General features: G+C 39.4%; 1 long non-coding RNA gene and 2 pseudogenes across 1 annotated transcript in view; all 3 read left to right on the top strand.

The window, feature by feature from the left end:
• The window catches only part of Gm35077, a 35735-nt gene extending 14645 nt beyond the window's left edge, over window positions 1–21090 (top strand). Inside the window, exon 3 of the long non-coding RNA XR_869135.1 lies at window positions 21018–21090. This is a non-coding gene — a long non-coding RNA (predicted gene, 35077). The remainder of the gene's footprint in view (window positions 1–21017) is intronic.
• Vmn1r-ps23 (vomeronasal 1 receptor, pseudogene 23) lies at window positions 14351–14563 on the top strand (annotated as a pseudogene).
• Vmn1r-ps22 (vomeronasal 1 receptor, pseudogene 22) lies at window positions 23799–24706 on the top strand (annotated as a pseudogene).

The following is a 26974-nucleotide window of genomic DNA, read 5'->3' as shown; positions in this document are numbered from 1 at the left end:
ATGGCAACATCCAAATAATAACACTTAAATGATGCATTTATTCCTTTCAAATAACAGCAGAAGAGGACCACTAAGTGATGGTAGGAAGAATTTAATATTTATCCATTAAAGTAAAATATTATTCAAATAGAGGGACACTTCCTTCTCTTATCTCATGTTCATCTCCCAAGTGATTAAAGCCATTATAAGGAATTGCTCTTTTATTAGCTGCAGCAAATCACATGCTTAGCAGATTTACTATCTTCTGAATATCACCACTACCATCACCAAACACTTACAGGGAATCTATTGTAGACAGGAGATGTAGTGCTGGGAGTTTTGCATCTCTCTGGAAAGACGGCATATTTATAACAGAGACAGATAGTAATACATTGGGTGTCAAACAACAAATTAAACTTAAAATATGTGCAATTGGAGTTTGACAAGGAGTCATCAGAAGGAGGTAAGGGTTGGTCAGGGCTATATAGAAGAAGGCATCTACTGTGTGCACTATAGAGGAAAGGGAGTAGGATCAGATCAGAGAGTGTTATAAGCATAAGAGCTGAGCACAGGTGGCCCCAGAGTATTATTATGCATGAGTTTATTGATCTGTAAACAATGCAGAGATATACATTGAACTGGTAGGCTGGTTAGAGTATTTACTAACCCTCATGCGGTGCTTTGAATGAGAATGGCCCCATATGAGGTCATTCATATGTTTGAGTACTTGGTCCCAGGTCATGGAATTGTTTGGGAAAGATTGGAAGGTGTGGGCTTTGTTGGTGGAGGTGTGTTATTGAGGGGCAGCAGGAGGGAGTGCTTCAAGTGTCCATTCACAGAGTATTTTTGCTCTACTTCCTGTTTTTGGACTGGGATATGAGCTGTCAGCCCCTGCTCCAGCACCCAGACTGCCTGTGGCCATGATCCTTGCCATGATGGTAATAGGCTCCTTCCCCTGCACTGTAAGACCCAAATAAAATGTTTTCCTATTAAGTTGCTCTTACACGCGTTCTCGACCGGCCAGGAAGAACGCAACAAACTGGAATCTTCTGCGGCAAAGCTTTATTGCTTACATCTTCAGGAGCCAGAGAGCAAGAGAGCAAGAGAGCAAGAGCTCTATTGCTTACATCTTTAGGAGCCAGAGCGCAAGAGAGCAAGAGAAAAAAGCCAGAGCAAGAGAGAGAATGGCGAAACCCCGTCCCTTTTAAGGAGAATTATTCTCCGCCTAGGACGTATTACTCTTTGATTGGCTGCAGCCCATCGGCCGAGTTGTCGTCACGGGGAAGGCAGAGCACATGGAGTGGAGAACTACCTTTGGCACATGCGCAGATTATTTGTTTACCACTTAGAATACAGGATATCAGCGCCATCTTGTAACGGCGAATGTGAGGGCGGCTCCCCACAAGTTGCCTCTTCTTATAAGCTGTCATGGGGTTTTGTCACAGCAATAGAAAAGTAACTAAGACACCTTATCTTACATGAATATACTGCAGAGCTTTTAGACTTAACAGGTCACTCCTTTGCATATTAATCCATTGAGGGGGATAACATTTTGCAGATCAGGAAACAGAAATATGAGTTACCCACATATACTCCCTAAGGCAGCAGCAAAAATGAGAGTCAGAATTTGAATCTAGATAGGTCTTCTCCCAAAAGACTGATGGGTCTTGACACAAAGGTTGTGGGATACATCTCTCATGTTTCATATGTGTGTGTATGTGTGTGTGTGTGTGTGTGTGTGTGTGTGTGTGTGTGTGTGTGAGAGAGAGAGAGAGAGAGAGAGAGACCATTTGATGTTCAATAGGGATACAATACAGTTCCCTACTCAGCCTTATCTTTGTAAGGAAAGACTGGCTGTCTTGTCTGGGTGGGAAATTCAGAAGGTACTGAAGCAGAGAAAAGGAAGAAATCTAAACCTGGCAGGGTGTTAGGGACACATCAGTTCTCAGTTATACAAGTGGTAAGACATCTGGGGTCTCTGGTGAGGGGACTGTAAACACAATCCCATCATTTTCTCCGTGCCATTAACATGTTTTTACCTTCTGTGGTGTCAATGTGAAAAACATCAGAAAGCCTAAGTTAAAAGATGTTTGATTTGGAGTACAGTAGTAGGAGTAAAGGAGTAAAGACCATAGGTCACTATGAGGGTAGGTTTTATGCAACCCATTGCCTGGATGACCTACAAGAACAGGAAAGATAGACAATGAGTTAGGGATGGGAACACAGCCTCTGAGAGGCAGTGATAGCTAGCAGGACAAGGAGAATTCAGGAAAGCTGACTCTAGGAAAAAAAAAAGAGACTTTGATAAAGCCAGGGTATTCAGTTAAGACTTTTAAATTGTTTAGTCTTCAGCCTCCCCTGTATACTGGCATCCATAGACCCTACTGGTGATCTCTCTCTCTCTCTCTCTCTCTCTCTCTCTCTCTCTCTCTCTCTCTCTCTCTTTCTCTCTCTCCTGAACACTTCCTTTGAACATTCTTTTTACTATAAATTTCAGCTAACAATGGTATTTGAAGACGTTGCATATAATAGTAGATGTGGTATTTGGAGAGTGGAATGGCTACATTTCCCCCAACACTTTTAAGGATTGCTTACCAAAGAAAATGTCTTGTGCTGTTTTCCAAACACAACCAGAATATTTTGGGGATACCTGAAATAGAGAGCTCCCAGCCTGGATTTAGACACCTACAGCCAGAAAGCCCCACATACCCCTCACAAGCTGACTGTGCAAGACTATTAATCCTTATGCACACTGTTTGCCATCCAGAGGAAAGGATGAAAATTATGTCTACCACACAGAGTTGTGGGAGTCATCAGAATCAATGCCTCTAAAGCACTTAGGAGAGTGCTGTGCATAGGTAAGCACCATTATCTGTCAACCATTACTGTAGAATCGATTGACTGAAGCTCTTTTACACGATAAATGCCCACACAGGAGCACCATGCATGTTGTGTGGACATAGGCAATGTGCATGGATATTACCATGCATACAGATGGCAGCAAAATTAGCAAGTAAGTAACAGAGGAGCAGACAGCACAGTGTCCACTAGTACATGCTCATCAGATTCTTGATACACTTAAGGTGAAAGACTCCTCTTCTAAAATATGGGAAGCCATAGACTGTCTGCCTATTAGGAGGCTGGTACACAAGGGAGAACAGGAATGGATTAAAACACCCGCTGAGCCTGATTCAGGCCAGTAATTGCCTGATCCCCTGAAGCATGGGGGTTGAGCATCTTCTCTCTTGAGCTCCCCTGTACTGGGGCATATAAAGTTTGCAAATCCAATGGTCCTCTCTTAAAAGTGATGGCCGACTAGGCCATCTTTTGATACATATGCAGCTAGAGTCAAGAGCTCCGTGGTACTGGTTAGTTCATAATGTTGTTCAAGCTCTGTTGCTTTCTGATTTTACTTATTTTTTACTAAAAAAGTGACACACACTCAAAGTGAGCATCTGACATGGTGTCATTTGGGAAAAACAAGTCATGCATAAAAGTCCCAGTCTAAGTACTCACAGTTGTTCTTCTGGTTTATCCAGAGAGGAAAGAAGATGGGAGAAGGGAGGGAGAGGGGAAATGCGGGGCACAGTCAGGTGTGTGGAGAGACAGGAGAGAGACCCAGATGCAATGAGAGTGAATGGAAATCTGCAGCTGCCAGGGGTGAGTGGGGTGAGGTGAATCTTTAAGAAGACCTAGAGAACTGAGAACTGAGATGTTAGATGCTCCCAGTAGTCAATGTGGGTGACTTTAGCCAAGATGCTTACCAGTGGGGAAATGGAACCTGAAGAGACTACCCAGTACGACCCCCCAGTAGAGGGATAAGGATACCAACTCACTCACAGAACTTTTGACCCAAAATTTGTTTTGTCTAAAAGAAATGCAGGGACAAATATGGAGCAGAGATACAGGAATGGCCAACCAATAACTGGCCAAATTTTAAACCCACACCATGGGCAAACATTAGTCCCTGACATTATTATTATTTTTTAAAATATTTTTTATTAGGTATTTTCCTCATTTACATTTCCAATGCTATCCCAAAAGTCCCTCATACCCTCCCCCCCACTCCCCTACCCACCCACTCCCCCTTTTTGGCCCTGGCGTTCCCCTGTACTGGGGCATATAAAGTTTGCAAGTCCAATGGGCCTCTCTTTCCAGTGATGGCTGACTAGGCCATCTTATGATACATATGCAGCTAGAGTCAAGAGCTCAGGGGTACTGGTTAGTTCATAATGTTGTTCCACCTATAGGGTTGCAGATCCCTTTAGCTCCTTGGGTACTTTCTCTAGCTCCTCCATTGGGGGCCCTGTGATCCATCCAATAGCTGACTGTGAGCATCCACTTCTGTGTTTGCTAGGTCCTGGCATAGTCTCACAAGAGACAGCTATATCTGGGTCCTTTCAGCAAAATCTTGCTAGTGCATGCAATGGTGTCAGCGTTTGGAAGCTGATTATGGGATGGATCCCTGGATATGGCAGTCTCTAGATTGTCCATCCTTTTGTCACAGCTCCAAACTTTGTCTCTGTAACTCCTTCCATGGGTGTTTTGTTCCCAATTCTAAGAAGGGGCAAAGTGTTCACACTTTGGTCTTTGTTCTTCTTGAGTTTCATGCATTTAGCAAATTGTATCTTATATCTTGGGTATCCTAAGTTTCTGAGCTAATATCCACTTATCAGTGAGTATATATTGTATGAGTTCCTTTGTGATTGGGTTACCTCACTCAGGATGATGCCCTTCAGGTCCATCCATTTGCCTAGGAATTTCATAAATCCATTCTTTTTAATAGTTGAGTAGCACTCCATTGTGTAAATGTACCACATTTCCTGTATCCATTCCTCTGTTGAGGGGCATCTGGGTTCTTTCCAGCTTCTGGCTATTATAAATAAGGCTGCTATGAACATAGTGGAGCATGTGTCCTTCTTGCCGGTTGAGTCCCTGATATTATTAATGGTACTCTGTTATGCTTATATACAGGAGCCTAGCATAACTGTCTTCTGAGATATTCTACCCTGCATCTGATTGAAACAGATGCAGATATCCACAGTCAAACATTGGATGGAGGTCAGGGACTCTTATGGAAGAGTTGGGGGGAAGCATTGAAGGCCCTGAAGGACATAGGAACCTCACAGGAAGACCAACAGAGACAACTAACCAGACCTTTGGGAGCAATCATAGACTAAGCCACCAACCAAAGAACACACAGGGGCTTAAATGAGGCCCCTGGCACATATTTAGCAGGCATGCAGCTCAGTCTTTGCATGGGACCCCTAACAAATGGAGCAGAGGCTCTCCCTAAAGCTGTACCCTCAGTGTGGTATCTGTTTCCCAACAGGGCTGTCTTGTCTGGCCTCAGTGAGAGAAGATGCACCTACCCTGGCAGAGACTTGATGAGCCAGGGTTGGGGGGATATTCAGGGGGGTATACTCTCTCAATGGAGAAGGGGATGAGGGATGGGTCTTTGTGGGGGGACCAGAAGGAGGCAGCATTTGATGCAAATTAATTAATTAAAAAATCAAAAAAAGACATGAATGTAGGGAAGGGTTTTGCAAGTATGAAATGGGTGTGGTAAAAGGTGTGAGGGATGATAAGAGAGGGTGAGGGTGCAGATACTCAGAATATACTATCTATGTGTGAAACTATCAAAGAACACATTTAATAAAGGATATAAAAGGATGCCTTCAAATGACTGGAAAGATGATTCACTGGGTAGAGTACTAGCTATACAAGTGAGGACCCTAGTCTTGATTCTCAGAACCCATGTAAAGTTGGAAGCAGTAGCTTATGTCTGTAATTCCAGCATGGTGATGCTGAGATGGGAGGTGAAGACAGGATACTCCCCAAAATCTCTTGGGCTAACCAGGTCTATGTAGTGGTGAACAATAAGAGATACTATCTCAAAGAAGATGCAAGGCAGAGACTGACACCTGTGGATGTCTTCTGACCTTCACATAAGTGTACATCTTAATTTAACACTCATCATGCCCAGGTCTAAAAGAGAGGTTTATGTACTTCAAGACTGACTAGACTTCCAAGGATCCACAAGTGACCCCCCCCCCATTATTCCAGGAACTGTCTTTCTATGGATATATTTATGAGTATAAAATTTAGAGAGGCTTTAGGGATGGTAATATTTCTGATTTTCTACTTTTATTGAGAGATCCTACATTTTATTGGAATCTATTGACACACTACCAAGAGTTAGGAGAGCTCATTGATTAATCTGTGATGATTTTTACTACTTCAGAGCATGCCACTACATTGCACAATAGCAAAGGTATTTGTTTGACAGGAATAAGAGGAATCATTATACATGTGAAACCATCTCATGTTCACTTCATATGAAAAGAGCCTGAGATCATTACATCAAATTGTTGGGGTAGGCACTCAGTTGACAAGTTGTTCTTCTGATTCTGGGTAGCAATGAGGTTCAAAGGAGTCAGGTACTTTGTTCAGCATCCCATGGGGAATAAGCCATCAACCAAGAACAATTCTGACTCTTGCATCTTCTGTGTGACTACTGTGTGGAGGTAGAAGGCTAGGCATGCTTGCCCTTAGCTGTGGGCTTGACCAGCTCAGCTAGGAAGTCAGTGGTGAGAGATCTGACATAGAGGAGGATGCAGGGTGCCTTGGTAATGCTGACGATGAAGTGGATCTGCTCCTGGGCCAGGTCTGGAGCCAAGTGCTGCTGTTGGTCTGCAGAATTCTTGGTCCTTCTGCCTGTCTCTCTGGCAGTAACCACTGGGGCCTGGAAGTTATAACACAGCCACATGCTCTCTTCAAAAAAGGCACCGACATCTGTGGAGAAGGAAGGACAAATGTGAAAAATGATAAGAGAGGTCTGAGTCCTATGCTAGTTATGCTTGGCATTTGGGTGAACCGTCATTATTGATACAAATACTCTATTGAAAATAAATCATGTAGCAGAACAAGGGAATTTATAAGATTAGAACAAAACTAGAAGCAAAAAACTTAAAATGGGAGGTGCATGCCTTTAATCCCAGCACTCAGGAAGCCAAGGCTGGAAGAGTTCCTATTCAAGGCCAACCTGGGCTGCATAGGAAGACTTTGTCTAGAAATACAAAACAAGGAATTAAAGGCACACAACTTTGACTGTGGGTTAGTTAACCTGTCCCTCCACTGGAGGCTCTGTCTCTCTTCTAGAGATAGACTCTTCAAGTTCCCTTTCCCAATGTTGGACATTTTGGCTAAGGTCACTCCCCAATCGGTCCTGAGAGTATCTCACCTCCAAGGTCTGTGGTATTTTCTAGGGGGTTCTCCAACACCCTTTCCCAGAGGCCGCTAATTTCCATTCATTTTTGTGGATCTCTGGGCTTCTCTCCTGTCCCCTTCCCCATATCTGATTCTATTCCCTTTTCCCTTGACCCACTTTCTTTTTTTTTTTAAATTAGGTATTTAGCTCATTTACATTTCCAATGCTATACCAAAAGTCCCCCATACCCACCCACCCCCACTCCCCTACCCGCCCACTCCCCCTTTTTGGCCCTGGTGTTCCCTTATTCTGGGGCATATAAAGTTTGCGTGTCCAATGGGCCTCTCTTTCCAGTGATGGCCGACTAGGCCATCTTTTGATACATATGCAGCTAGAGTCAAGAGCTCCGGGGTACTGGTTAGTTCATAATGTTGATCCACCTATAGGGTTGCAGATCCCTTTAGCTCCTTGGGTACTTTCTCTAGCTCCTCCATTGGGAGCCCTGTGATCCATCCATTAGCTGACTGTGAGCATCCACTTCTGTGTTTGCTAGGCCCCGGCATAGTCTCACAAGAGACAGCTACATCTGGGTCCTTTCGATAAAATCTTGCTAGTGTATGCAATGGTGTCAGCGTTTGGATGCTGATTATGGGGTGGATCCCTGGATATGGCAGTCTCTACATGGTCCATCCTTTTATCTCAGCTCCAAACTTTGTCTCTGTAACTCCTTCCAAGGGAGTTTTGTTCCCACTTCTAAGGAGGGGCATAGTGTCCACACTTCAGTCTTCATTTTTCTTGAGTTTCATGTGTTTAGGAAATTGTATCTTATATCTTGGGTATCCTAGGTTTGGGGCTAATATCCACTTATCAGTGAGTACATATTGTGTGAGTTCCTTTGTGAATGTGTTACCTCACTCAGGATGATGCCCTCCAGGTCCATCCATTTGGCTAGGAATTTCATAAATTCATTCTTTTTAATAGCTGAGTAGTACTCCATTGTGTAGATGTACCACATTTTCTGTATCCATTCCTCTGTTGAGGGGCATCTGGGTTCTTTCAAGCTTCTGGCTATTATAAATAAGGCTGCTATGAACATAGTGGAGCATGTGTCCTTCTTACCAGTTGGGGCATCTTCTGGATATATGCCCAGGAGAGGTATTGCTGGATCCTCCGGTAGTACTATGTCCAATTTTCTGAGGAACTGCCAGACGGATTTCCAGAGTGGTTGTACAAGCCTGCAATCCCACCAACAATGGAGGAGTGTTCCTCTTTCTCCACATCCTCGCCAGCATCTGCTGTCACCTGAATTTTTGATCTTAGCCATTCTGACTGGTGTGAGGTGGAATCTCAGGGTTGTTTTGATTTGCATTTCCCTGATGATTAAGGATGTTGAACATTTTTTCAGGTGCTTCTCTGCCATTCGGTATTCCTCAGGTGAGAATTCTTTGTTCAGTTCTGAGCCCCATTTTTTAATGGGGTTATTTGATTTTCTGAAGTCCACCTTCTTGAGTTCTTTATATATGTTGGATATTAGTCCCCTATTTGATTTAGGATAGGTAAAGATCCTTTCCCAATCTGTTGGTGGTCTTTTTGTCTTATTGACGGTGTCTTTTGCCTTGCAGAAACTTTGGAGTTTCATTAGGTCCCATTTGTCAATTCTCGATCTTACAGCACAAGCCATTGCTGTTCTGTTCAGGAATTTTTCCCCTGTGCCCATATCTTCAAGGCTTTTCCCCACTTTCTCCTCTATAAGGTTGAGTGTCTCTGGTTTTATGTGAAGTTCTTTGATCCATTTAGATTTAACCTTAGTACAAGGAGATAAGTATGGATCGATTCGCATTCTTCTACATGATAACAACCAGTTGTGCCAGCACCAATTGTTGAAAATGCTGTCTTTCTTCCACTGGATGGTTTTAGCTCCCTTGTCGAAGATCAAGTGACCATAGGTGTGTGGGTTCATTTCTGGGTCTTCAATTCTATTCCATTGGTCTACTTGTCTGTCTCTATACCAGTACCATGCAGTTTTTACCACAATTGCTGTGTAGTAAAGCTTTAGGTCAGGCATGGTGATTCCACCAGAGGTTCTTTTATCCTTGAGAAGAGTTTTTGCTATCCTAGGTTTTTTGTTATTCCAGATGAATTTGCAAATTGCTCCTTCTAATTCGTTGAAGAATTGAGTTGGAATTTTGATGGGGATTGCATTGAATCTGTAGATTGCTTTTGGCAAGATAGCCATTTTTACAATGTTGATCCTGCCAATCCATGAGCATGGGAGATCGTTCCATCTTCTGAGATCTTCTTTAATTTCTTTCTTCAGAGACTTGAAGTTTTTATCATACAGATCTTTTACTTCCTTAGTTAGCGTCACGCCGAGATATTTTATATTATTTATGACTATTGAGAAGGGTGTTGTTTCCCTAATTTCTTTCTCAGCCTGTTTATTCTTTGTGTAGAGAAAGGCCATTGACTTGTTTGAGTTAATTTTATATCCAGCTACTTCACCGAAGCTGTTTATCAGGTTTAGGAGTTCTCTGGTGGAATTTTTAGGGTCACTTATATATACTATCATATCATCTGCAAAAAGTGATATTTTGACTTCCTCTTTTCCAATTTGTATCCCCTTGATCTCCTTTTGTTGTCGAATTGCTCTGGCTAATACTTCAAGTACTATGTTGAAAAGGTAGGGAGAAAGTGGGCAGCCTTGTCTAGTCCCTGATTTTAGTGGGATTGCTTCCAGCTTCTCTCCATTTACTTTGATGTTGGCTACTGGTTTGCTGTAGATTGCTTTTATCATGTTTAGGTATGGGCCTTGAATTCCTGATCTTTCCAGAACTTTTATCATGAATGGGTGTTGGATCTTGTCAAATGCTTTTTCTGCATCTAACGAGATGATCATGTGGTTTTTGTCTTTGAGTTTGTTTATATAATGGATTACATTGATGGATTTTCGTATATTAAACCATCCCTGCATCCCTGGAATAAAACCTACTTGGTCAGGATGGATGATTGCTTTAATGTGTTCTTGGATTCGGTTAGCGAGAATTTTATTGAGGATTTTTGCATCAATATTCATAAGAGAAATTGGTCTGAAGTTCTCTATCTTTGTTGGATCTTTCTGTGGTTTAGGTATCAGAGTAATAGTGGCTTCATAAAATGAGTTGGGTAGAGTACCTTCTACTTCTATCTTGTGAAAAAATTTGTGCAGAACTGGAATTAGATCTTCTTTGAAGGTCTGATAGAACTCTGCACTAAACCCGTCTGGTCCTGGGCTTTTTTTGGCTGGGAGACTATTTATAACTGCTTCTATTTCTTTAGGGGATATGGGACTGTTTAGAAGGTCAACTTGATCCTGATTCAACTTTGGTACCTGGTATCTGTCCTGAAATTTGTCCATTTCGTCCAGGTTTTCCAGTTTTGTTGAGTATAGCCTTTTGTAGAAGGATCTGATGGTGTTTTGGATTTCTTCAGGATTGACCCACTTTCAACACAGTTCCTCACTCATTCTGTCTCCCATGATTGTTTCCTTACCCTCCTAGGTGGGACTGAAGTCTCTTCACTTGAATATTTCGGTCTGTTACACTTCTTATAGTCTATAGGTTGTATCCTAGTTATTTTGTACTTTTTGACTAATATCTACTAATCAGCAAGTATGTATCCTGCATGTCCCTTCGGGTGTGAGTTACCTCACTCAGGATGATATTTTCTAGTTCCATCTATTTGCCTACAAAGTTCATGATTTCCTTATTTTTAATAGCTGAATAATATTCCATTAAGTAAATAAACCACATTTTCTGTATTCATTCTTTGGTTGAGGGATATCCTGGCTGTTTCTAGTTTCTGGCTACTACATATAATGTTGCTATAAATGTGGTGGAGTATGTGCCCTTGTGGTATGGTAGGGCAACTTTTGGGTATATGCCCTACAGTGGTATAGCTGGGTCTTCAGGTAGAACTATTTCCAATTTTGTGAGAAGCCGCCAGATGGATATCCATGAGAACCAGCTTTACTGCATTTTCTCAACTAGTAATCAATGGAGGAGGTCCCAGCACATTGTGGACAGTATCATCCTTGGTCTGGTAGTCTTGTGTTTTATGAGAGAGCAAGCTAAGCAAGCCAGGGGAAGCAAGCCAGTAACATATCTCCATGGCCTCTACATAAGCTCCTGCTTCCTGGCCTGCTTGAGTTCCAGTCCTGATGTCCTTTGAGATGAACAGAAATGTGCATCTGTAAGCTGAATACACATTTTCTTCCCAACTTCCTTCTTTGTCATGATGTTTGTGCAGAAATAGAAACACGGACTAAGACAATCACTCAGGGTAATATTTTCTAATTCCATCCATTTGCCTAAGAACTTCATGAAGTCATTGTTTTAATAGCTAAATAGTACTCCATTGTGTAAATGTACCATATTTTCTGTATCCATTCCTCTGTTGAAGAACATTTGGGTTCTTTCCAGCTCCTGGCTATTATAAATAAGGCTGCTATGAACATAGTGGAGCATGTATCCTTGCTACATGTTGGAACCTCTTTTTGGTATATGCCCAGGAGTGGTATAGCTGGGTCCTCAGGTAGTACTATGTCTAATTTTCTGCGGAAGCACCACACAGATTTCCAGAGTACTTGTACCAGCTTGTAATCCTACCAGCAATGGAGAAGTGTTCATCAGTCTCCACATCCTTGCCAGCATCTGCTATCACCTGAGTTTTTCATTCTTAACAATTCCGACTGGTATGAAGTGGAATCTCAGGGTTGATTTGATTTGCAATTGCCTTATAACTAAGGATGTTGGACATTTCTTTAGGTGCTTCTCATCCATCTGGTACTCATCAGTTGAGAATTCGTTGCTTAGCTCTGTTCTCCATTTTTAAAAATAGGGTTATTTGATTCTCTGGAGTCTAACTTCTTAAGTTCTTTTTATACATTGGATATTAGCCCTCTATCAGATGTACGATTGGTAAAGATCTTTTCTTAATCCACTGGTTGCCCTTTTTTGATATTGACATTGTCCGTTGTCTAAGAGAAGTTTTGAAATTTTATGATGTCCCATTTGTAGATTGTTGATCTTAGAGCATAAGCCATTTGTGTTCACTTTGGGAAAATTTCCCCTGTGCCCATATGTTCAAGGTCCTACCCAAATTTTTCTTCTATTAGATTCACTGTATCTGCCTTTATGTGGAGTTCCTTGATCAAGTTGGACTTGAGCTTTGTATAAGGAGATAAGAATGGATCAATTTGCATTCTTCTACATGCTGACCTCCAGTTGAACAAGCAATATTTGTTGAAAATTCTCTCTCTTTTCCCCACTGTAAAGTTTAAAAACCTTTGTTTGTCAAAGATCAAGTGACCATAGGTGTGTGGGTTTATTTCTGGGTCTTTAATTCTGTTGCATTGATCTACCTGCCTTTTTCTGTACCAATGTCTTGCAGGTTTTAATCACTATTGCTCTGTAATACAACTTGAGGTCAAGGATGGTGAGTCCCCCAGAAGTCCTTTTATTGTTGTGAATAGTTTTCACTATTCTGGGTTTTTTGGTTATTCCAAGTGAATTTCCATTTTGCAGTTTTTAAACCTATGAAGAATTGAGTTATAATTTTGATGGGAATTGCATTGAATCTGTCAAATGTTTCTGTCAAGATGGCCATGTTTACTATACTAATCCTGCCAATCCATGAGCAAGGGAGATCTTTCCGTCTTCTGAGATCTTCTTGTATTTATTTCTTCAGAGACTTGAAGTTCTTGTCATATAGATCTTTTACTTGCTTTGTTAGTCACACCAAGGCATTGTATATTATTTGTGACTATTGTGAAGGGTGTTGTTTCCCTAATTTCTTTCTCAGGCTGTTATCTTTTGTGTAAAGAGAGGCCACTGATTTGTTTGAGTTAATTTTATATCCAGCTACTACAATGAAGCTGTTTATCAGGTTTAGGAGTTCTCTGGTGGAATTTTTAGGGTCACTTATATATACAATCATATCATCTGCAAATAGTGATATTTTGACTTCTTTTCCAATTTGTATCCCCTTGATCTCCTTTTGTTGTCTAATTCTCTGGCTAGGAATTCAAGTACTATATTGAATAGGTAAGGAGAAAGTGGGCAGCCTTGTCTAGTCCCTGATTTTAGTAGGATTGCTTTGAGTTTCTCTCCATTTGGTTTGATGTTGGCTACTGGTTTGCTATATATTGCTTTTACTATGTTTAGGTATGGGCCTTGAATTCCTGATCTTTCCAAGATTGTTACCATGAAAGGATTTGAATTTTTTTCAAATTCTTTCTCAGCATCTGTTGAAATGATCTTTTATTTTCTTTGAGTTTGTTTATATAGTGGATTACATTGATGGATTTCCATATATTGAACAATTCCTGCATCCTGGGGATGAAGCCTACTCTATCGTGATGGATGATTGTTTTAATGTGTTCTTGGATTCTGGATTCAGTTTGGGAGAATCTTATTTGAGTACTGTTGCAGTGATATTCAGAAGGGAATTTGGTCTCAAGTTCTCTTTCTTTGTTGGGTTTTTATGCGGTTAGGTACAAGCATAATTGTGGCTTTTTAGAGCAAATTATACAATTAAGCAAAGGCCAAAAAAATGAATGTAACAAATTATTGTAGGTGCAAGGGCAGAAAATATAATATTGGCTGTGTTTCCATGATAACTTAGTGACAAAAATTATGCATTTTTTAACCTTCAATGAACCTAAGACCTAGTGACAAATAAAGTCTAGTCTTAATGAGAATGTTTGTAAATACCACTGTTGTAAGCTTATTTATGATCTTAATCTATGTGTAAACTAATGATGAATTTTGTATAATGTGGTCTATTCCCCTGGAAAACATACAAAAAACAAAGCCCAATTACATTGGATTTCTAAGGCATGACACTAAGGTGTAATATAGGTACACAAGTGTGAATACTGCATAAGTACATGTGATATCATTTATTGTCTACTGTGTGTGTGTGTGGGAGATACCTGGAAGGGATATAAGGTTACATGAAAAAAACTTATCCCCAATTGGTAGGGAAAATTAGATGATGATAGAGCTATATTGACCAATGAATCACAAGATTGATGATGTATAAGCTATTACTTTTTTCAGGTATATGATGTAAACATCCACTCTGCTCTTAAGATGAAAACACTCTGCACTTATGCCCTTATAAAAATATGTCCTTTATTTTTACACTAGACATGGAGTCCTAACCAATATGTTTTTTTTTTTTTTCTATACTTACTTAATCCTTGGTCACAGACCTAAACCCACAGACCTGATCTCTTGTCAACTGACCTTCATTCACATAGTGATGTTCCTCACTGGAGTGGATATTTGCATAACTGACATAGTTGAGACATTGAACGTTAAGAATGAATTCAAGCCCAAGGTCCCCAGAGGACACTCCATTCTGCAGGCACCCTAGCATACCCAGGATCTGGGGATCACTGGTGAGTGGAACACATCAGTTCCAAAAAATCCTGGAGGGTCTTGTGCCAGCAGGAACAGGGACAAAGGAACCTCGCCCAAACAAATGCTGGGATTCCTTCTGGTGGCTCCAGCTCCACACCATCTTGGGTGCGAACTGGGCAGGCCCTAGCACACCCAGGATTTTGGGATCACTGAGACAAGTCTACGCAGGAGAGCATGTGGGCGGCAGAAGCAACAGAGCTTATTGGACAGGGTCCCTTCAGGAATTCATCCTCAGCAAGGAGGCAGAGCTGAGACCCAGACCCCTGGGCACCTTCCTTGCCAGAGGAGAGTCGGTCTCCAGGGAAGGCTCTGACTCCAGGACTCAGTAGGTGGATCTGAGCTCCAGACTTCTGGGCATCTTCCCTGCAAAAGGAGAGCTTGCCTGCAGAGAGTGCTCTGACCACTAGGACTCAGGAGACAGTTGGACTCCCAGGAGTACTGACAGAGGCTAACAGAATCACAGGAGGAACAAGCTCCAGCCAGAGACAGATAAAACATCTAACACCAGAGATTACCAGGTAGTGAAAGGCAAACGTAAGAATTTTACTAACAGGAATCAAGACCACTGAGCAAGAATACATGAGACCTGGGAGGTGAAAGACTCTCAGGGCTCAAATGAAGGGAACTTAGATGAAATGCCCAACAATAGTGAGAGGGAATTTATAGAGCCCACCTCCAGCAGGGAGACAACAAGTGAGGGATGGGGTTGCCATCCCACAGTCACATCTCTGACCCATAATTGTTCTTATCTGAAAGAGTTACAGGGATGGAAATGGAGAGGAGCTTGAGGAAAAGAAGGTCCAGCAACAGACCCAAAATGGGATCCAGCTCAAGGGGAGGCCCCAAGCCTTGACACTATTACTGAGGCTGTGGAGCACTCATTAAAAAGGGATTTCTCATGACTGCCCTCTGAAAGACCCAACAATCAGCTGAAAGAGTCAGATGCAGATATTTGCACCCAACCAGTGGCTAGAAGCAGCTTAGCCCTGTTGTTGAATTAGGGAAGGCTGAAAGAAGCTGAAGAGAAGGGCGATCCTGTAGGAGGACCAGCAGTCTCAATTAATCTGGACCCCCGAGATCTCTGAAACACCACCAAACGCACAGCATATACCAGCTGATATGAGGCTCCCAACACATATACAGTAGAATATTTCTGGGTCTATGTTCATTCAGTGATACTGCACCTTACCCTCAAGAGACTTGAGGTCCCTGGCAGTCTAGAGGTCAGGTGGGGTGGGAAGGACATGTGGGATATGGAGCAGTTGGAGGGTGGAAGCAGGACAGGGAATGGAATATGGAGTGTAGAAAATAAATAAAAAATAAAATAAAATTTAAAAGGTTAATTTCAAAAACAAACAAAAATAATCAAGTTGTAAATTTTCTTTTGTATGAAATTGGGTACCCCTGATACATATTTGTGTAGGATAGCAATGTGTTCTTGGTCTACTAATCCTTTGATTAGAATAAAGTGCTCCTTTTTGACACTACTGATTAATTTTAGTTCAATTTCTGATTTGTCAGAAGTTAGGATAGTGACATCTGATGTCTTCCTGCTTCACTGGAGTAATTTTGTCTATCTTTTTACATTAACATTGTGCCTAGTTGGGTTTCTGAGAGGCAGCACATAAATGGAAATTGATTCTTTATCCATTCATTCAATCTGTGTCTGAATAGAGACTGAATTAAGTAGAAAATTGAGACCATTTATATGAAAGTGTTATTGATTTGTGTGTTACTTATGTTCATCATGGTTTTTTTTTGTATTGTGTCCTCAGTGATACTTTGCGTTATAGAGATTATGGATTCATATTTCTCCACAATCTTTCTATTACGCTTATTTCTCCCTTAAGCCCAAAATAATGCTTCCCATGTTACCTTTCAATTAGTTTGTTGAGTGTAAAATTTCTTTTGACTGTCTATGTTCTGGAAAATTGTTCTTCCTTCATGAAGGCAGTAGTTTTGCTCACTATATTGTTTTAGTTTGGCTGTCATTTAGCACTTGGGACATATTGCTGCAGAGTCTCATGGCTTTGAAAGTTTACCTGGAAAACCAGCAGTTTCTACTCCAAAACTTTGCTGTAATTAATGAAGTTCACTTTTCCACTTGATTTTTTTTTATTTGTAACTGGCAGGTTTTCTCTTTGATTTTTCATTCCACATTTCCTTTTTATATATACTTAGTGTTTGACCTACAACATGCATTGAAATTTTTGTTTCTGCTTTTTTCTTTTTTTGTGTGTTTTCTCTGTGCTCCTTGTGGTATATGGGTGTGTCTTTGGGATGTTTCTTTTTTATATAATTAATTTTTACTGGATATTAAATGTATTCACATTTCAAATGTTATCCCCTTTCCCAATTTCTCCTCTAGAACCCCCATCCATCCCACCCTTACTCCCCCTGCTTCTATGAGGGTGCTCCCCAAACCACCCACTCAAGCCCACCTCGTCGCACTGTCATTCCCCTACACTGGGGAATCAAGCCTTCATAGAACCAAGGACCTCTCCTAGTACTGATGCCAGACAATGCTATCCTCTGCTACATATGCAGATGGAGTCATGGGTCCGTCCATCTGTACTCTTTGGTTGGTGGTTTAGTCCCTAGGAGCTCTGGGCAGTTTGGTTGGTTAATATTTTTGCTCTTCCTATGGAATTTCAAACTTCTTCAGCTCCTTCAGTCATTTCTCTAACTTGTCAATTGGGGTCTCAGTGCTCAATACAGTGGTTGTCTAGAGCATCTGTCACTGTATTTGTCAGGTTTGGAAGAGCCTCCCAGGAGACAGCTATAACAGGGCTAGTTTCATTTTGATTTTATTGAATTTCTTGTGTTTGTCATTGACTTGGGTTTATTTTCCATCACCTGTGCCTATAACTTGATTCATAATACTTTCTAGGCTTGTACTCTGTCATTGAGCTACATCCCAGCACATGTTACTTTCTCCTGATAATACAGTTACAGTACTTTATTGCTGTGTGCTATGTAAGAAAGATCACTTTTCCTCAGTGTGTTTGGAGGAGGTAGTGTTTTCCTAATTTTAACACAAGAGCTGCTAAATTGAAAGTGAGACACTGAAGCCACTGTCAAGTAATTATGGAAGAGACTGTGAAAGTTTTGGAAGCACGAATGATACCATGGGGAAAGTAAAATGTTTTCTACTTCTTTTAAGTGAAATATTACTGTTGTTAGTTTGCTGTGTTCACAAGGACTGGAATCAGTTAATCCACACAGACAGACATGTCCTGGAGAAAATAACTCACACATGGGAAACCTAGAGCTCAGCTGTTCCTACACTATTGTTCTCTTGGAGTTAGGGAAGTTCACTTTTCCACTTGATGACACCATGCTGTAACAACCTCACGGTGAAAACTGCCTTTTCCACATGACATGATTATTATTGGACTACAGGGAGATAGCTGATGCCATTTCTTCCTTATAACTACTTCATAGGGATTCATTCTACAAGGATGTTTCTCAAAGGCCAAGTCTGGTGTTTCATTTTCACTTCATTATACTGAGAGCTGTAAGTAGGTGATAAAAGGAATCAGGACATTCTGTAGTAAAGGATTATAGAAGGCTCTGCCTAGAATATTTCTTTTGAGCCATACTGTATAATAAGCATTCAATAGATGGTTGTAGACATGACGGTATCAGCTGTAACCATTTATAAAGAACATAGATTTCACTTAATGTGATAAACTGATTATATAAGTGACACTATAAGGGGCTTTTGGAAAGAGGACAGGGGCCTAGCAGAATGGTGGAGAGAAAGATAGGAATGGCTAAAGGGTGAAGTTCATCAATGCATGTTATATATTGAATGAACATGTCATGAAAACCATCGTTTTTCAATGAATGGACATGTAAAAATCAGTCCAGATGCAGTAATGTAGAGAGCACATCTGACAGAGAATTCTCCTGAGTGTGTACTCTATGAATTCCAATAGTCAATGGTGCTAGTTTTCAATTCCTATATCAAAACACTGAAATGCCTTCTAGGGTGAAAAAGAACACACATTTATTGGTGTTCAGGAATACATTTTATAATATTAAGCTGCTTTTCAATTATATTTTGAATTTTCTCATTTTACTTCTTTTCTCCAGTTAACTGACTGTATGCACCTAATACAATGAAACTTAAGTTAGGAATATTCAAGAAATATTAGCTAATTTAGTGTTTATCAGTAATTTTCTAGTTTGTTACTTAGAATTGGGAACAAAACACCCATGGAAGGAGTTATAGAGACAAAGTTTGGAGCTGAGACGAAAGAATGGACCATCTAGAGATTGCCATACCCAGGTATCCATCCCATAATCAGTCTCCAAACGCTGACACCATTGCATACACTAGCAAGATTTTGCTGAAAGGACCATGATATAGCTGTCTCTTGTGAGGTTATGCTAGGGCCTAGCAAACACAGAAGTGGAGGTTCACAGTCAGCTATTGGATGGATCACAGGGCCCCCAATGGAGGAGCTAGAGAAAGTACCAAAGGAACTAAAGGGATCTGCAACCCTATAGGTGGAACAACAATATGAACTAACCAGTACCCCCCAGAGCTCATGTCTCTAGCTACATATAGATCAGAAGATGGCCTAGTCGGCCATCAGTGGAAAGAGAGGCCCATTGGTCTTACAAACTTTATATGCCTCAGTACAGGGGAACGCCAGGGCCAAGAAGTGGGAGTGGGTGGGTAGGGGAGTGGTGGGGGAGGGTATGGGGGACTTTTGGGATATTGGAAGTGTAAATGAAGAAAATACCTAATAATAATAATAATAATAATAATAATAATAATAATAATAAAGAAAATTCTTAGGAAAGTTTCAACTCAAGGCCTAGGAATTTTTGAGACATTGTTAACATTATATAATAAGGTTTTTTTTTTTTAATTTGAGAGACTTGTTTATTCTATAGCAAAAGATTTTTAATAAAGTAAGTCATTCTGTATATTTCAAAAGGATCTAGAAGTCTCATGTCACTTATTTATAAAATCCATGTAAACTTATTGTTCAAACAGGTGAACTGTATAAGTATTAGTAAAAAATTAAGTGTTTCAATGAAAATGAATTCAGTTTTAATATTTTAAATTTTCTCAATGAAACCTTTTAACTTTGCTACTGGTACATTTTTCAGTAAACACGTCATCATTAGTAATGAGAATATTATTTATTATTCTCTAACAGTATAAAAATTTTTAAGGTCAAGTCCCTCAATATTTCCTCTAATAATTACAAAACATAATTTCTGTTGTACAATTATACAGGTTGTTATCTTCCTCCAAACTTTCCTCAACACACACACACACACACACACACACACACACACACACTCCAACAATATTGAGCTGTAGAACAGGTAATATAGATTTATGAAAGTGATAATTTTTAAAAAATGGAACAAAATACTGCCAGTTAATTTCATTGGGTGACCAGCCACATATTATCAATACTAAAATGGCCCAATGATAATTCTTGAGTTTATGTTAGCAATCAATACAGATCTTTTTAGTTTCTTTTTGGTAGTTCACATTAAGTGTCTGCACTGGTACCATAGGCAAGGCCCATGGTTTTGATCAAGTCAATCAGACACAGAGGACACATTCTCCATTTTCCTTAAAGTTCATTTTACTTATGTTACTTCATGCACATATTTTTATTTAATTCCAGTTTTCAATCGTTGATGTAATGTTATTCATGTGATCTGCCCTTGTCCATACAATATCATTGTTTGATTCTTCATCTCAGTAGCCCAATAATTTCACACACACACACACACACACACACCATACAATTTCCCAGTGAACATTTTCATATCTTTTTCAAAATTATGCCATGCAACTTGTAATGAAGATCTGAGTATGACTAGTTCCACAAAGTCTCTGCAGTGACACCTCTGCTGCTGCTGCTGCTTCATCTCAGGGGAAACGGCTCATAAATGTGAGGTTGTAATATTCTAGTCAGTATTTGTGAGCTTACTGTTATACCCGCAGTAAACTCAATTCCAAAAGAAAAATTTACCCATTTTAGTTATTTAAGTGTATCAGGTAATAGCTATGAATTAGTACTTATTTAGCAATAAGTGATCAGTTATTTTCGTTGTCATTATCTATTCCATAAAGATTCCATGGAATAGCTTTGGTGGCTAAGGTCTTCATCTCCTGAGAGTTCTGAAGACTTATTTTTGCTGCTGACAGTGGAGAGTAATTCAGCCAACACTGTATCTTTCAGGTGATATCTTTTCACCTTAAATTCAGATACTCACGTTACCTTCTCTCTGAGCACGGTTACTGCTTTTAGGTCATTACCCACTAATTGTGGTGAAGCTAAAATAAAATAGATACTTGTCATCTATTATGTTTGTATGTCCCTTAGATCACTAAATCTCTACAAAGCAGAAGGCAAAGATAACCAGAAATTCATAAACAAAAACTTTCACAAGCAAATACTGTGAGAATGAGGAGGTAAGATAATCTTTCTTTTAAAATGTAGAGCTAGGTATAAAACAGCTCTTGGTCTCTTATTGCACATCTCTTGAGACAGTTCTGTACACAATGCTTTGGTTTTCAGTCTGGGTCAACTTAGTAGTAATGGCTTGTCCAATCTTATGATTTTTTATTGGTACAATTTGGGTATTAGTACTTACAACTAAATATTACAATTTAAACTACTGTGAAAGGCCCCAGAACTGCAATTGTTTTTCAAGCAAAAAAGTGACTATTCTCAGTGGATGCATATGTTAACAACTCTGTAGACATGGTACCTATAATCTTTTCTGGTCCACTCTCACCTTCAGTGAACTCCAGAGAAAAATGCCAATTGATCATTTAGAAGATGTGTCATTTTCTGTATGTGACAAACATTTACAAAAAAATGGATGTGAAGAATCTTTAAAGAACATATCTTTGGTAAAAGAAAAATCACTTCAGATTACTATCTACTATCTCATATTATCATTTTTATATATTATTCATATTAAATGTGTTATATTAATATATTTTAGAGGTAAAACTAATTAAAAATCATTATCCATATATTTCTGTGCATTTGCAATTTTAAAATTGGTATATGGCTATTGTTCTTTCAATTTGGAGAGCAGTGCTTAGGTATCATTCTGGAGTTTTTTATTTAAGATTCATTTATTTTATTTTACATATGCGACTCTTTCGCTTGCTTACATTTATTTGTACTACCAACATTCTGTGTCACAGGCAACGGATTGCCCCAATCTAGAGTCACAATTGGCCATGAGCCATCATGTCATTGCTGGGAATCTAACCATACTCCTTTGCAAGAGTTAAAATTGTTCTTAACCAATATTCCAGATGTGAAGCATTAATCTCAAAGCTTTTCTGCAAAGAGAATATCAGTGTGCAGCTACTGTAAATACATGTTGAGAGAATTACATGATTTCCTCTGGCATTGGAGATGAATCCATTCCTTTACTAGATTAAGCATTTTAGGAGCAAAAATCCTATGAATATAAAATGTTTGATTTATCATGTCATCTTCCTGGGGACCTTATAGCAAGGTCTCTCTTCAACTAACTTCTGCATTACTTCCTCACATGAATGCATACATGTATATCTATACTTAGAATATAAAAGTGAAGTTGACAATATGATTAGGGACTCTTTTTTTTCTTTACAAAACTCTGTGTCAGTGTAGTAATTTTCGATTTCTTTATCACAAAGCTGATTGTAAAGTACTGAAATAAATCAATTCAATGATAAAATGATCCTGGCAAGCAGACTAAGTAGCTTACATAAGCACAAAAAGGAAGACTTGAGTGAAACGAAAATTTCTGGACCTGGTGATATATGATACCACTTGAGACCTTGTTTTTGACAGTATGTAATCTTAAACAGGAATTCCCAAACAGAATATCAACATGGTAATCTTCAGAATTAAATGTTTGTCATAATATATGGAAAATAGTGCTTGTCTTAATGTCACATGTTCTCTCTTCTTGGAGGCTCCTAGCTCCACATCATCAGGTAATTAAGTAACCTTTAGAAACTATGGAAACCAGGAAAGTAAATGAGGACCATTGCCAGGATAGGGGTGAGTGTGAGAGCAAGAGACAGCAGAAATGCAGGATACAAGTATCTGATCGAGAAAATGGGAATGGCAGTGCTACTAAGAGGCAGAGTACATACAGAAGAAGCAGGGAAAAAGGTAAGGAGGACACAATTTATCATAGAGGAAAATGGGAAAATGGGTGGCTTCTTAGGAAAATGTGGGGGAGAAAAATACAGAGAAGAGGGTAGATAGGTAGAATAACATGGATGGCTACACATAAAGAAGCATCTTGTTAATTATTTACTTTTGTTCCTCACAAAAGGAAGGAAAAATGGTAGGTTTTTAATCCTTAATTGAAGTTCACAAAGGGCTTTAATGTGATGGGCAGTGAACTAGAATCCATCTAGTAACATCAGTAACTACAATAGTTAAATTATTAATAGCGTGGGAAATTATGATTATCTACCTGTGTCTTCCATTCTAAATTCTAATAATGTAAAATTTCATGAAGAAAAAATTATTTAAAAACAATTAATTGAGATAGACAATGTGGTGATTAAAACTGTGAGATAATCATGAAATATTTCTGTGATTATATCAGAATTATGAGTCAAAACATGAATAGAAGCAAAAGAGAATAGTAAAATTATAGAATATGGGCAGAAATGCCTGATATTTTGAATTGCTTTTGTGATTTTTATTTTTTGCTAGACTAACATGCATTTTGTTTAGGTACATAGATATGATTAATATTCTGTACTCATCACTACTGTTTTAGGAGTTAAATATTCAATGACATCATTGAAATCAATAGGATTGGATTTCTAAGGCATTGTACTAAGGTGCGTGAGAAAATCTGTTCATTCTCTACAGTTATGCATGTGAAGGCATTTATTAACTCTAATATTTATATCTAGGAGATACTTGGATGGTATATGGAAATGTAGGTTATGATGTACAGTCTGGAATATCAGAAGTTGAAGAGACATATAAATGAAGAATTAGTAGACAAAATAGAATGATGATATAAATAAATTGTCCAATGAATCCCAATTTTAACATATACACTGTTTTTTTTCCAGATATATGAAATACACTTCTACTATGCTCTTAGGATGAATATACTCTCCAGTTATGTCTTCATTAGAAAATGTCCTTTATATTCAAGCTGGACTTGGAGTCCTAGCCAATATGTTTCTCGTTTTTTTCTATACTTCCATAATACTAGGTTACAGACCTAAACTCATAGACCTGATCACCTGTCAACTGACTTTCATTCACATAGCGATGATCCTCAGTGAAGGAGATAGCTTGCTAGCAAACATATTAGAGTCACTAAAATTTGAGAATGACATCAAATGTAAGACAACTTTTCACATAAACAGAATGATGAGAGGCCTCTCTATCTGCATCACCTGCCTCCTGAGTGTGTTCCAGGCTGTCACAATCAGTCCCAGTACCTCCTTGTGGGCAAAATTTAAGAATAAAGTAAAAACACACATCATTTATGCTTTTTTCTATTTTTTGTCTTTTAATTTGTCATTCAGTAGTAGGTTTATCTTCTATGTTGCTGGTTTTATCAATGTGAGTGAGACCTACCAGATGAAGGTCACTAAATCTTGCTCACTATTCTGCATGAACTACATCATCAGGGAATTGATTTTAACAGTGATGATCTCCAGAGATGTGTTTCTTGTAGGAGTCATGTTGACCACAAGCACATACATGGTGATTACTTGTGAAAACATGAGAGGCAATGCAAGCATCTTCATAGTATCCACAACCTAAGAGCATCACCTGGGAAAAGGGCCACCCTGGCAATCTTGCTGCTGGTGGTTTTCTTTGTGGTTATGTACTGGTTGAATTTGATCATCTCCATCACCTCAATCCTGTCATGGATTTATGACTCAGATGTTCTGACTGTTCAGAAATTTGGGATGTATGCCTATCCCACAATTACTCCTTTAGAACAAATCAGTTCTGATAAGAGAGTAATCAGTATACTGAAAAACTTCCACTCCAAGTGCCACTAAATTTTCTAAAAATGATCATCTCTCTTAAAAAAATTATTCATTTATTTTTATTTATATGTACAAGTGTCACAATTTTTCTGAATTACAACTCTGTCTTAATATTCAATTGTCATGTAGCACATTGACATTCTTCATATTAATGCAAGTAGTTTGTGGTATTACATACATACATACATTCTTTTGACCTTACAGATGCTGAGTACTACAAACTTCTTTCTTTTCTATTACATATTTTATTTACATTTCAAATGTTATCTGCTTTCCTAGTTTCCCTCTGAAAAATCCCCTATACCCTTCCCCTTCCTGCTGCTCCCCAACCCATACTCTCCCATTCCTGTCCCTGGCATTCCCCTATACTGGGGCATAGAACCTTCACAGGACCTAGGGCCTCTCCTCCCATTGATGACTGACTAGGCCAACCTCTTCTACATATGCAGGACAAGCCATGAATCCCACAATGTGTTTTTTTTTGGGGGGGGTTGTTTTTGTTTTTTGTTTTGTTTTGTTTGGTGGTTTATACCCAAGGAGCTCTGGGGTATTGGCCATTTCATATTGATGCTCCTTCTATGGGGCTGCAAACCCCTTCAGGTTCTTGGGTGCTTTCTCTACCTCCTTCATTGGGGACCCTGTGCTCCATCCAATGGATGAGTGTAAGCATCCACTTCTGTATTTGCCAGGCACTGGCAGTGCCTCTCAGGAGACAGAAATATCAGGCATCTGTCAGCAAGTTCTTGCTGGAATCAGCCATAGTGTCTGGGTTTGGTGGTTGTTTATGAGATGGATCCTGTGTGGGTCAGTCTCTAGATGGTCGTTGCTTCAGTCTCTGATCCAAAATTTGTCTCTATAACTCTTTCAATGTGTATTTTGTTCCCCCTTCTAAGAAGGATTCTGAGCTTCTGGGCTAATATCCACTTATCAGTGAGTGCATATTCGTGTGTTCTTTTGTGATTGAGTTACCTAACTTAGGATCCTACAGATCCACCCATTTGGATAAGAATTTCATAAATTTATTGTTTTTAATAGCTGCATAGTACTCCATTGTGTAAATGTATCACATTTTCTGTAACCATTCCTCTGGTGAGGGGCAGCTGGGTTCTTTCCAACTTCTGGCTATTGTAAGTAAGGCTGCTATGAACATAGTGGAACAGGTGTCCTTATTACACGTTAGAGCATTTTCTGGGTATATGCCCAGGAGTTGTATTGCTGGATCTTCCAGTAGAACTATGTCAAATTTTCTGAGGAACCACCAAACTTATTTCCAGAGTGGTTGTACAAGCTTGCAGTCCCACCAGCAATATAGGAGTGTTCCTCTTTCTCTACATCCTCGCCAGCATCTGCTGTCACCTGAGTTTTTGATCGTAGGCACTCTGACTGGTGTGAGGTGGAGTCTCAGGGTTGTTTTGATTTGCATTTTTCTGATGATTAAGGATATTGAAAAATTTTTTAGCTGCTTCTAGGTCATTCAGTATTCCTCAGTTGAGAATTCTTTGGTTACCTCTGTACTTCATTTTTTAATAGGATCATTTTTATTTTTCTGAAGTCCATCTTCTTGTTTTCTTTATATATATGGGATATTAGCCCCTATCGGGTTTAGGTTTGCTAAAGATCTTTTCCCAATCTGTTGGTTGCCGTTTTGTCTTATTGACAGTGTCCTTTGCCTTACAGAAGCTTTTCAATTTTATGAGGTCCCATTTGTCTATTGTCGATCTTACAGCACAACTATTGCTGTTCTGTTCAGGAATTTTTCCCCTGTGCCCATATCTTCGAGGGTCTTCCCCACTTTCTACTCTATAAGTTTAAGTGTCTCTGGTTTTATGTGAAGTTCCTTGATCCACTTATACCTGAGCTTTGTACAAGGATATAAGAATGGATCAATTTGCATTCTTCTACATGCTAACTGCCAGTTGTGCCAGCACCATTTGTTTAAGATGCTGTCTTCTTTCCACTCACCCTTCAAAATAGTCACAAATGGGCTGGAGAGATGGCTCAGCCGTTAAAGGCTAGGCTCACAACCAAAATAGTCACAAGTAATATAAAATACTTTGGTGTGACTCTAACTAAGGAAGTGAAAGATCCGTATGAAAAGAACTTTAAGTCTCTGACAAAAATAAATCGAAGAAGATCTGAGAAGATATAAAGATCTCCCATGCTCATGGATTGGCAGGATTAATATCTTCAAAAATGTCTATCTTGATGAAAGCAATCTACAGACTCAATGCAATCCCCATCAAAATTCCAACTAAATTCTTCACAGAGCTAGAAGGGATAATTTGCAAA

The sequence above is a fragment of the Mus musculus genome, chromosome 6, assembly GCF_000001635.26.
Source record: "Mus musculus strain C57BL/6J chromosome 6, GRCm38.p6 C57BL/6J".
Taxonomy (NCBI): Eukaryota; Metazoa; Chordata; class Mammalia; order Rodentia; family Muridae; genus Mus; species Mus musculus.
The sequence above is the reverse complement of the archived record's forward strand: the minus strand, read 5'-3'. Positions and strand labels throughout refer to the sequence as shown.